The following is a 14,312-nucleotide window of genomic DNA, read 5'->3' as shown; positions in this document are numbered from 1 at the left end:
GTGTTTCACGAAAGGTAAAAGTAAAACCTTTTGTTAAAGACAAATATTTTTCCGACTCGTCATGTTCAACATTAGAATACATAAAAATTTTGTGAAAAGCAGATCTGGCCTCTAGTACAAGACCATTAATTTGTTCGACAGCATTCCTGGTTAGGTAGTGTGAATAGACGCTGGTATACTGTCAACTTAAGCTTTTCTGTATTAGTGTTGTCCTCTGTGTACAGTGTCCATATTTAGCGATAGGATATTTTTTTTCAGTAACTGCAGCAGAAGTAGCTTGAGGTAATACGCCCTATCAATTATTTACAATAATTTAAGATGACACCCCTTCAAGGTTCTGAGCTTGGCACTTGCAAACGTACTGACGATGATTATAAGGATTACATAGTAGTAATAATGTGAGTGCATAAGATTCTACCTTTAAATTAGATATTACCTCTGACAACGAATATCGTGACTGTTGAGGTCGCTGTTCTGGAGAATCAGTTATTCGTTCTATGGAATCCAACCAGCTTTTGTCCGAATTCCATGTCGCATTACATAGAGAATACTACATCTATGCAACATACAACAAATAACACGAAAAATAGAAAACTTTAAAGCTAAATTGCTGTAAGCAACTAGCTTCTTGCAAATAATCAATCACATTGCCAATGGGTAGCAATGAAACAAAAATGAGGAAAATTACAGTTACGGAAGTTTCAATGAAGACTTATCCCAGCGCATTTCCTGCTTATAAACAAATGCAGAACACATTTCTAAAACTGGAAGTATTAATGAAAAAACCTTTCAGTCACTAATTTTCGTGTTTTATTAAATAAACGATTCATTCAGGAAACTGTGGGTCAATCATCATGTGGAAATTGTCTTAATAACTGATTTATTTTTGCTCTTGAATGAGGTAAAATGCATGTTCTTTTCATGAAAAGGTTTGATGTTAGGTTATGATTTTTGTAAGGCAAATGCGGAAAATATGTGCCAAACGATGGAAAAAATAAACAGTGTAAACTTACCACACAATCTAAGCAAAGCGTTTTTAACTTCTTACGCCATTCTACTTTCATTTCTCTATTCTGCTCATGCATATCACTTCACTCAAGAGGCACATTTGTATACACATTTTTGCTAACGCTTCACTGATGGTCTTCAACGTGCTGTGATCGAAAAACAATTTATTAGTAATGCCATAGATCTAATTATTAAACAATTGGCGTATGTACATAATAACTTTAGAATAGGTCTTTAAAACTTGTAAAATAACTGTTTCTTGGTAAATCTATCTGTTCATTTATGACAGATTCTGAGATTCTGATTTTTCATTAAAGAAAACAAAAGACTTAAAAGTAAAATAATGTATTACTAGAGATATGTTGATGATACTGAAACACGTATGTAACATAGCAGCGATGGTGAGGCATTGTAGCATCTGTGACCAGAGAGTATGCGCTTGACCGCGCGAGTGTTGCGAGCGGTTCTCAGTCTGTCAGTAGTCGTTGCGAGTCTGTAGCTCTGTTTAGTTGCGTGGAGTACTCTGTCAGTAGTCGTCGCGTGCAGTACGCTAGTAGTCGTCATGCAGAGCGGTCGGTCAGTGGTAGCAGTCCAGTGGGATTGCGTGATGTGGTCTGGCGACAACACTGGTCAAGATGCTGAATGAGGTATACTGTTAATTAAGATAATCATCGGATAATGTAAAGTTTAATTATTGTAACTAATTTTCAACAAGTGCCCCCAATAATAACTTTGATTTCAAAAGCAATTTTACATAAAATTTTCATTTAATTGAAGTAACTATTTCGTTCCACTTCCCCTAAACAAAAGTTTCAGTTTTCAATTAGATTACAAAAAAAAAAAAAAAAAGGAATATTATTATTTGCAATGCAGTTCCTCCAAGCGGTGCGCAACAACAAGAGCAGAAATTTGACTAGGTGTTGCAATGAGGTAAGAATTTAATTTTGATTTTTGCACAGGGCCAAAGACCGATATTTCGGTTTAAATGAATCATTATTATCACTGAGATTTTCTTATCACTGAATGGACTTAAATTTTTTATGAAGAACTTATACTTGAGTCAGATCGCGATTCTCACTTTTATTGTCATTAAATTTAATTGCTAGGGAGGTTACGTTTGGCTCCTATTCATTTATTGTTTCTGTCTTTAAAATTTCAGTGGAGAGGTTACACTTAGCGCAATGTCCATTGGCATTCTTAAATATAATATCACCTTTTAAAATTTTTGTGGGGAGGTTACAATACCTTGCTGCTAATTGACAGATTTACGGGCGTTATTCATTGCTTTCCACAAAAACATAAAATTCACGATACAACACGAGGACAGCAAAACCATAAATTTTCTAGATCATAAAATCACCAACCACCAACAAAAACATAAGTTCAGCATACACAGAAACACACCTACACAGACATAACATAGGACATTTCATCATGCCACCCAATAACACAAAAAGATGTTGCGTTTATATCCATGCTACGCACAGTACACTCTCTTGCTTTAGTAGAAAACAGCCTTAATAATGAGCTAGATACAATAAAAAGCATTGCTATTTTCAATGGCTACACAGACAAACAATCACAAATTAGATAGATACGCTAAAGTAATACAGCAACTGACTAAATTGTGAAAGAAGAGAAAGTATTTGCCAGTATCCATTACCTGGGCCCCATATTACAAAACCAAGCTAAAGTTTTCAAAAAACAAATGTGACAGTAGCAGCCTCAACTAACAATATGTTAGGAAACTTACTCGTCCATAAGGAAAGTAAAATACCCAAAAACTCAACAGCAGCGGAGTTGCAACGTGTTATACCCCAAATATCCTGCTAACTATGTAGGAAAAAGGGCAGAAACTTCAAAACTCCTTTTCAAGAACGTATAGATGCTTTCAGGCTCAATCACGTCAAGAAATCAGTTATTTCACAAAATACGTATCATAAAGCATCTACAAAAAAGTTTGGTGGCACTACGCGAGAAAGCCAATGGTAAGACCCTAAATCTATTAGAACAACTGGAGATGTACCCCCCTTAAAATAAAAAAAAAATCGTAATATACGTTAAGTAAAGAGACATTTAGCAAGGAACTATTATTTCAGCAATTTTAAAGACCTAGTCAAGTTTTTCCCTGTATATGTCAATAGATCTATGGCACTACGAATAAATTCGCATTTGATCATCAGTGAAGTGTTAAAACTGTGTATACAAATGTGCCGCTTGAGTGAAGCGATATACATGAACAGGAGGGCGAGACCAATATATGTTGGTGTTAAAAAGTTAAAAACGTATTTCTTGGATTGTGTGGTAAGTTCATACCGTTAATTTCTTCACCGTTTCGCACATATTTTCCGCATGTAACTTACGAAATTCATTACCTAACATCCAACCTTTTCATGAAAAGAACATGGATTTCACCTCATTCAAGAGCAACATTAAGTCATGTATTAAGGTATTATGTATTTAATAAAACATGAAAATTACTAACTGAAGTCTTTATTTGATTCATACTTCCGGTGTACTGAATACAACCACGTTTGCAGCGGCAGAATATTGGATAAAATTAAATAACATTTATTAAAGAATTGAAAAGTTGAACATACAAAATCGTGTTTCCTCATTGTACATTAAATCTGTATTGAACCGACAGTTCAAATACTCCAATTTAGCAGCTAGACTGACTAGATATAAGCCCAGCTGCATATTACAGCATTCTGTCTCCACATTTGCAAAGTATGCATAGTGAGACGTTAACAGATGTAATGTAAACATCGATATTTTACATATCGATGAAAGAAGAAGGAATTCCATTCGACTGAAAATCCTTGAGCTCAAGTAACACTGGACGTAAATACTTCAATTTATTCCACTTAGTCACGTGCAGTTCAGCACAGGTGCCCCGGTATTATGTTAACCGAAACCCACTTATCACAACAAGCTCGCTGTATAGAATATTAGTCGTCGCCTTGAAACAGCACAGTGGTTGCTTTGGAGTACTGTAGATGCTGATGTACAGGACCCAGGTGGTCAAGTGATTCTCCAGAACCACAGAAAGATGGCGGACGAGGCCATGTGACAACATTCCAGGAAGAAGCTCTCGTTTTGGTACCCAAGCATGATATTGCCGTGAATTAAGTTCCTGATTTGTGTGCGGATCAAAGCAAAATTCAAGGATTTACTGTATGTACTCCTCGCTGTCACATAATAAAGCATAATATAGTGTAGGAACAGTGGCCGGCAAGAAATCGCAACCGACAGTTACCGCAGACGAGTGACATTCCTACTCAGCGACAATCGGTTTCAAATCCGAGCAATGAATTCAGACCTACATCAACTAGCTTCCAAGCCACAGTGGCGAAAGGAACTGCATACTATTGCCAAAAGGGATCTGGTATCTCTGAAATGGCGATACTCACAGCGGCAGATGAAGCTAAAATTTCAGTGGGCCAAAGGACAGAGAAACTGGACAATGGCTGACTGGTAGCATGTAGTGTGCTATATCGAATCACGATTTTGTGTCTCAAATGATGCAAGGTGTCAGGTCCACAGAAGGCACAAAGAGGCATTTAAAACGCAGTGTGTGGAGAGAGTAGTTTAGGACAGAGCTGATTCGCACGATGATGCGAGCCCACTCATTCAGATTTCCGTGAACGTCAACAGAGATGTCAATTTCAATTTAGTTTATGACCAAGTATTTCCTCAATGTTTACATCTTCCTTATTAGTAAGCTGTGAACACTCGCCCCTTCCAACATATGAACAGCTCTGAATGATATCATACGATACTGCTTACACGAACACATAGGCCCATCATTGCAACTCTTTGACCGCTACAGCAGTCCATTTTCAGCCATTGGAAAATGTTTGGAACTTCTCGCTAGGAATTACTATATCCGAAATTCGGTGGCTGTACGGGACCTAATCAGCAAAGAGACGCTCCAGCTTCATATGGCATACCTGAGGAATGTTATGAAGTCTTTTAATCATAGAATAGGGACCGTTCTCAAGAGTAAGGGTAGTGTTACACGGTATAGCTCACGGGTGTGATTAATATTTGTCCCGTATCCTTATGCACACTTTTCCAATTACACTCCAGTAGATTTCACCCGTGTATTATAATGAAATTCTCATTGATACTTGGTATTTTTGGCAGCTGAAGCCCGACACAGACGACAGCATATCTGATTGTCCTCTCAACCGCAATGTCGCGGCCAGCTCGCGACGCCAGATTACTGCCCGCATCGGCCACACTTTCCGAGAGGTCTCTCCTCGAACCCTTTGGGGCTGCTGCCTTTTCATGTGTGGAGGCCAACATATGAACACAGCAGAGACAAGCTGGACTGTATGGGCACGCCTTATTGGATGTGCCCATCTGACTCGAACTGGAAATCGTTAACGCATCATATACCTAGCATATGACGTCGGGACATTAGCCTGCTCTATTTTCTTTGTCTGTATGCAAGGTTTGACTTGCTGGAAAGTTATACAGTGGAAAACTACACTAGGTTACTGAAGCTGGCGTATAATCACACAAGTCGGTACATTTACATTTATACTCCGCAAGCGACCCAACGGTGTGTGGCGGAGGGCACTTGACATGCCACTGTCATTACCTCCATTTCCTGTTCCAGACGCGTATGGTTTACGGGAAGAACGACTGCCGGAAAGCCTCCGTGCGCCCTCAAGGTCAATGTTTGCATCATAGAATGTTGCCGTTTGTCATTAGTTCACGTTAGCTAGTTTTGCCTGGTGCATTTGATCGTCACTGTGCCTTAGTTCAAGAACACAGAGCGCTGTCGGTTGCTGCTAAAATTGCAAGTGCGTATGTTGAGTACACTTGGCATGTTTTAATGCAAAACGTTTTTTACTAATTAATGAAATTAACTATATTATATTGTATTGTGTTACACAATATTTATAAAGATATTCGGTGTTACGGCGTAAAGTCTGCGTCGGGACGCCAGTCGGGAATGTCAGAGAAGAGACGGTAGTGAGAAGAGGTCAGCCAATCGCATGCTGTCCAACCTCCTTCCAGGACGGCAAAACGACAACAGCGGCCCCTAGTGGGAGAGGACATAAGCGCCGTGTCCGACTGATGGCGGCCCAATTTCATAATAGCTTAAATGTTAGCCACTTCGTTAGCCGATGCATCGTAGCCTCTTATTAGCACAGTTTGAGATTAGCTGTCACTGTAGTTAAGTTGACATAGTTTTGTTAGTTGGGGTCGTTAGTACCAGAAGTGTTACATGTGTGGGCCTATTCTGAAGAAGACTGATCGTTTTGTATGTCGCCATTGGCTTGCGACATATCTTTCATTTGTACTTGTCTTGTTATAATAAAATTCATTAATACAAGTTGTTTGTTTGTCTAGCAAACCAAGTTTGCAGGGTTCCTAGACACAACATTCGCTACAAAGATTGTTTATAAGATGAAAAATAGAAAAACTTTTAAAAACTCTCCATACCGAAAATCCTTAGAAATATTTCATTTGATGCAGCGAATGTTCCTATAAAAATATTTGTAGCTATGTTATTATCCACATAATAATCCTTGAAACCGTACTTCATCTGAACCATATTGAATTTAATAAAATTTATATCTCTATCATCTAATAGATCATCCAATAGTATAAAGTTGTGTTACTCTGTAACATACCCAGTTTTACTCATGTTTTATTGCTGTCCAAATTTTCCCAACAATGAATTTAAACATATCTTAGCAACAGCTCGTTTTCCTGGATTTTCTTTTGTTTTATCAGGATCCAAGTCAATACCTATGTATACTTTCAGATATCTTATATATATTATCAGTTTAAAACTTATAGGGGCTAGTTTGTAATTTCATTTTCATGAAATATTTCATGCAGTTTTTAAACAACAGGTCGCTTTTATTCCTAAAATTCCACACTTTGTAGATACTTAAAATTTATATCCTTTTTTTACAGCTTTCTTTGCTTTATCACTTCTCCAAGTTCCAATAAAACTTATTTTGTTATCATTATTTATCACTTTGTTATCATTATTTATTCTTTCTTCTGCACATTTTACAGAGTAAGGAAACAACAATTTTTCGCTTTTATCAGACTTCATTCATAGAGGTAAAACAGAATGATACAGTTCTGCTTTGTACCATACAATATTGCAATATATTCGTTTATATGTTTTGTCTGGATGACGTATACAATAATAACCATGATATTTTAGTGTTAGATAGAGATGACACTCATGAATATATCTAATTTTTGTGTTAATTCTACCTGCTTTAGCCGTTAACTTTATTGCATGTGTACAACTGCCATAGAAAACATGTCTGCAATTTAGTTGTTTGACAACTTCTGGTAACTACTTCAGTTTCTTATGCCTTTTTTATACTGGTACTGCTGTGATAATCATATGACACTCTCACATGACCATTAAATTATATTGTGATATTTGTATTACTGTTATTCTTATTAATGTCTTTTGATATAAATCATCCACTGATTATCGGTTTTTGCTGATAATGATTCAGTTTTAAAACATTTTCCACAACCATACAAAAAAGAGCCATGGGATTGAAAAAGAGTATTCTTTTCTTCATCAAAGCCATCTCCTTTAACTCAAGCTATATTTACTCCACCACCATTAAGAGCCTGAATATTATTGTTTCAACTACCTAACCAACCTATAGATTCTATACTGTAGTTTTTATTTGTTCTTTATCCAACACAGAAAATTTTCTAGTGTAGACATATTTAGATCTCTATATAGCTATAAGAAATCCAGAATGTATCAATATTAGCTATTTCTAGGAAATGGTCTATTAGTTCTCAACAACCTGTTCCCAATATAACTACATCTGAATTACAGTGTTCATTAATTTCTTAATTAACACTAAAAAGACTTTAGTAACTCTTCACTATGCCATTTGAGGAATATTTCCTTATATTCAGGGTACATAGTATTACTACAATATTATTTGACATCAGGGATTGGTGTTATGTAATTTTCGTTTTTCTTTGGATTCAACAAATGTGGGACCAATTGTTACATTAATTCTTTCAAATCAAATGCTTTGGGAATAGTTTTCCATGTACAAAATTGCAGTTGTCTATAGTTCCTGGGCCTAATTGTTTTACCCATCATAGTATCAATTTAGTTCCTTTGTAGATATTATTAGCCTTTAATGAAATTTCAACACAGTGCTTCAGAATGAATTGTGAATCATAATGTTTATGAGCTACAAATGTATAATCACAGTCTTTACTAGATATCATCACCTACATATTTCAAGATTTTTTGTTCATTTATAAGCAGTAACACAATTAAAATTGTGGCCTATTATCAGATTTGGAATAGGTATACCTATTTCTTGTTCACGTCTATAATCAAATAACATCAATTTTTTAATATAGTTACAATAAACTTTTTGTGAGATCCTTTTTCACAACATGGACTGTTTTCCTGAAATTGCACTAAAACATACAAAAATAAATTAATTTTTTAATTCCACATTAACATAACAACCATTTCTACCACCTTTCTGATAATCTTCGACAATACATTCTTCACTAAATTTTCTTTTACATACACCACATCTTTTGTCTTTTGTATTGCAGTAACATTTATTATTTTTAATTTTTACTTCTAAATTATAGTTTCTATATTTTTCAAAGCCACTTATACACTCTTTCAACCTCAAACAAACACTTTTACATTCCTCACATTTGTAAGCTTTACTAAAAACTTCTTGGTGACTGTGTAAGCATTCTTCATTATAACAGTATCTATTACATTTCCCACAATTTATCTTATTTTCCTTAGTTCTGTTTTCTGAATCACATTTTTCTTTCTATCTTGCATTTACGTTTATTCTTGTTGTTATGTGGTTTATTATGTTTATCATAAAACTATGGCAATCTTAAGAATGCTGACATACTGTTCATTACATGAAAATGGTTGCAATATATATATATATATATATATATATATATATATATATATATATATATATATATTGGTGTGTGTGTTTCTGTATATACACATATATTTATTTATTTATCTATTGATTTCTTAGGACCATGATAGGTAACTGAACTGATATTTTCAGCACATACATTTATTCGAATAAACAGTAGTTGCTGAAAAATATTAATATGGTCCACAGTAAATCCTTCTTGATTTTATTCACCTACTGTGTTCCCTAATATCCTGGTTAATTCAATCGATTCCCATTCTTTCATCATCTCCCTTATTGCACCAGAAGATAGCTGCTTTGTTGTTACCACATCCTCTTCCTCTTCCCCTGTTCAAATCCTCTTCACAGCTTCCTGCTATAAAATACACTGCAACTCCATATGTCCTTTGGTAGTCATCTCTTGGTTGTCATCGTCAACAAGGTCATCACTATCACTGTCATCTACTTCTAGTCCCATGCTGTTGGCCAAAGACACAATCTCATTGACTGCAGGCTCCACAGGTACTGACTCAAATGCCTTACAGTCACATTCGACAATGCAGTCTACCCAAAGCTTCTTCCAAGAAGGACACATTTCGATCATCCTGATGCAGGCAGCTATGTTGAAGTGATATTTCCAAAATTCTATGAGAGTTAGATTGGTAGCTTCTGTCTACTCAAAGAGGGCTTTCGTACAGAACACACTGTAAATATGGTTTTGGTGAATTGCAAAGTGCTTTTACGACGTTATTTGTGAAAATGCATGTCACGTTTTCATGTACTTCACATCATCTCACCATGATGCTGAGAATGTAAACACAAAAACATGATAAGCTACCTGTATTAAATACTTCACAAATAATCCTGAATAGCCATTCCAACCAAGTGTAATGATTAAATAAAACAGAAACCCACTGATGATGGCATAGAGGTGCTGAAACATGTTTTGGAACTTGGAGAAAATGATGTTTTGTATAACTGGTGGACTTAACATCATACAATTTTAACTTTAAACGTGGTGAACACAAGGAGCTGCAAATCCAAATGTCGATTTTTTGTGTGAGTTCATTCTATTCACAAAATGTATCATCTTTGAAATAATTCAACAATCTATTATTGAACCTAAATACAGAATTTATTCCTTTAGGCAACGTCTAATTTTAGTGACAATTATTGTATTTTTAAAACTGCATTTATCCATCTCTGGATAGAAAATCCTGTTAAGGAATATATTTTTTACCTGCCTATGTGTTTACTATAATATTCAATTTAAAATCTTGATGTAATGCTGTATAAGATATCCTGTAATTATTTGGAATGTGTTTATATTTATCATGTATATCGTACTACCAACAAATAACTTCACAACTTTCTTTATAGATTACATTATTTTTTTGTAAATCTTAAGGTAAAAATATTAACCAGTTAATTATCAGTGTGATACATCAATAGCTATCCACTACCACTTCTGGTAAAACATTTATAAAATTCCATTCACAAATTATAAGCAATCTGAATTTCAATTTGACATAAAGATTCAATTGGTTGAAATGAAACAACTGGATTTCTTTGCAGTGTAGATGGCTTTGTTGTTGATAATTTTTATTACATCATTCAATAGCGTAGATACCTCGACAAAATTGTAAATGTGAATCTTTATTGTATGGATATATAAGTGCTACATCAACACCTGACTGTTCTAAACCTAATGCATGAACAACTTCATGAACCAAAATGTCAAATAGATTTCTTTTATGTTCTACTGTATTTCTATTAATTTCATAGTACCACAACCCTAGGTCCTACAAATATGTCTCTACAGGATTATTAATTACAGTTGGAAAACAAATTTGCGACCTACACATTACCATTTCCATCTAGATACTTTAGACAGAGTTCATAATTACATAAATATCTTTTATCTGATTTTAGATTTCAGCATTACTGTCGATATACATTTGTCATATGTGAAATGCCAACTTTATTACTTCTTAGTTGCATCTCTATAAAACCATTTTATATTTTTGTTATTCCATTTATACACAGAAGTTTTATAGTCATTATTAACATTTTACCCCACATCGAGTCTTATACATGACATTTTAAGTATCTTCGGTTCTGTCACTATTTATTTCAAGACCATGTGTGTCATGATACATCAATAATGATTCACTAAATGCAGGATTACTCACTTGAGTAAATTTTGTATCATCCTGAATATTAATGATAATCATTCTAATACTTCATTGCTTTACTCTTTTCATCTGCTACTACTATTTTGTCAAACAGCAATGTTATATTTACCTTTATTGATGTTCATTTAAAATTTTATATGATTGACCTAAATCACTAAAAATTGGAGGTATTGAAAGCAAAACAAAGAACGACTGTATTTATTAATGAATCTCGTCTATATATAAAATTTTTACTAATGAAAAAATTCTAATATAAATTCTTTTTGATCATGTCAAGAAGAAGCTTACTTATAATAATGAGGAACTGTTTATGAATAATATTGATCAACAGAATAATACATGGTCTTACATAAACCAAGTCGTTAAAGGTTTACAATATGGACATTCTAGGAATGCAATTAAAGACTATGTTAGGAAAAATACAGTAAAAAAATAAGTTCACTAACATGGTATGAACTAAATATGTACGCAAATCAACAAAATATATCGATGTGTCTGGTCTATATTCTTTAGTCATGTGATCCAAAATAGCTCTTGCAGAAAATTTCAAGTATTAAATTTACAAATAATTATTATTACCAATTTCTAAACATGGAGAATATGAAGTTAATGATTCATCAGGAAAATATAAACAAAATTAGGTATGAACATAGAGAAAATTCAAATGGAGTAATTGATAATGCTTTATAAACTTTATAACAAATAAAAAAAGTAATAGATATTTCATTACACCATGATGTTCCTCAAATGTTCGATCAGAATCAGAATTAGAATTAGAATTTATTAAAACTGTCTTTATGAAAGTATGATTTCATTTAGATTTTACAAACTGATATTTGAGAGTACAGGAAAAGAAAGTGTTTTATCCGCTTTTCTTAAAAAATGAGTTATGTACTCTATGAAATGTTGGATTCTGAGTTGTTTAATATTATTAATCAGCGAGTCTGATAATATGAATAGTTCACTTTATTTAACCCATTTTAGATAAGCCATGATGGGAAAGAATGTGCTAATGTCTTTCAGTATAGGGAATAATGTCCTTGGTCCAATGTTGTGCATTAAGTTTTATTTTCCTTGTGGGTTGGCTAACAATGTTGAAGCAAGGAACAGATGATTTTTCTTTATTGAGCATTGTTGGTAGTACTGAAAACCATTACTTTTGTTTGAGACATTGTTTTTAGTAATTCATGTGTTGTACATGATTTAACAGCTTATTATTTACCCCAAACGATTAGCCTTCAGATTGTAGCAGTGTTCTGGGAAAGCAAGAGTGAGGCTAACATGCACAGTCATGAAAAAATTAAGGCTTCAGTCAAATGAACTAGGAGAAGACTGCCACTGTATGTTAAACTGTTTTGAGTTAGTAGGTGCTCAAGAAAGATAAAATATTTTACAGAATTGTAGTGATATGGTAGACTAGTATCAATACAATACTTTCATTTCACAGAAGGTGGTGAAGGAATAATAAAAATGAAGCACAGCTTCGACGCTGTAATTTAAATTAAAGAGTGAGAGTAAAAGACGACGAAATCGTACATGAATCCCTATATACAAAAAAAGTCTTCATAGTAGTACCTGGAGCAACAAGGCGATGATTACTTACCGTTCTGAAATTTTTTAAGCTGCAAAAGTCTATTACTACTGGAAGGGTTAAGTATTGAAATAGGTTTTTGAAAATTAAGAAAGCAATAGGAATGAAGTTTGTGATTGTGTTGATTCATTTAATGGTAGATCAAGTTATTACAGCATTCACAAGACCTAGAAGTTGTATCTCCCAAGAGTAGTTTTTATGAAAAAATTGTATGAAATGTTCTAGGAAAAATTGTCGAATTTTGACATTTATTGTGGAATGCATAAAACACTAATAACACCAAATTCAGTGTAGCTTTCAGGTATACAAGGAATGATTCACACTCAATCTTCATTAAGTACCCAGCTGCAATGAAAGTACTGAAAGGCATATTATCTGCAAGTTAAGACGATCACATGATGAAATAAGTCTTGAAAGGAATTAACAAGAGCACTGTTGTCCAGAAAGTACACATAGTGAAAGTTGGAACAATTAATACCAGATAGAGGAATGCTCATCTAGGAAGCCAGTAGTGTAAGAAACAGGAACAATTTGCATAGACTACCAAAAACTTCATGCTTACAGAACATAATTACTGATGATGTCTAAAACAGAAGGCTGTTGTCTGCCTACTCTCAATATTCATCAACTTTCAAATGGAACCACGGATTTCTGCACTTACAGGAGAGATACCGGAACAGAAGGGTCAATTACGTGGTTTCCTTTCTAAATAGCTTTGAGATAGAATTATTGTACAAGAAAGTGAAATATCTAAGAAGCTTTTTGAAATTTATGTTCAGGGATAAACAAGAATTTCACTGTGCCAAGGTACATTTAATTGTCTTGTGAGTAAACTGAAACTTTCAGAGGAAGTGAAAGTAACTTCACCTAGCAGAGGAAACTTTTATGGAGTGTGATAATAATATGGGACTGATGAACTCCTGAGCAGTAACAAAAGTTCCAAGGGGTTGGATGCAGATCATGGTCTAGGGTCCATGTAACCCTAAACCTTTTATGTTGTGGTGGTCAATCAAGATATGATACAAAATTAGGGGGGGCTTTTCTGAAGAAGACAGACTCAGTAAAATGTCCATTCCTAAGAAAGTGCATCACGTAGTTAGTTATCATAAAAATTGTCCCCACCTCATTCAGTACTGAGAAACTTATAATGGAGTATAGGTTTTATCAGTGGTGAGAGTTTCGCAGCGATTTCAAAAGCAACAGTCTGCATAATATCAATCCCTAGCTTACAGAGGTCAAGTATAAAAACGTAATAAAGTATTATTTCAGAATAATTTTCTATACTGCTGATGACAGTAGTGATAATAATAATAGTAATCTCTATTTGAAAGTCCTCTGGCAACAACAAAAGAAAAATATCAGCATCTCCACAGTTTAAAGATGTATTGCATACAAGGAGCTGGAGTTTTTTACACAAAACATTTATACTAGTGTGAGAACTACATATAGATTATACTTTATTGTTTAACGTTGAATCAACCAGTATCTTTAATGTTTTGAACACTGTTTTTCATTACAATATTATCTGACACCTATTGTTTAAGAAAAATACAGTTTTAGTTGAAGTATTTTCTATTGCACTATGTA

The sequence above is a fragment of the Schistocerca serialis genome, chromosome 2 (genome assembly GCF_023864345.2).
Source record: "Schistocerca serialis cubense isolate TAMUIC-IGC-003099 chromosome 2, iqSchSeri2.2, whole genome shotgun sequence".
Classification (NCBI taxonomy): Eukaryota; Metazoa; Arthropoda; class Insecta; order Orthoptera; family Acrididae; genus Schistocerca; species Schistocerca serialis.
Note: the sequence above shows the minus strand (reverse complement) of the source record.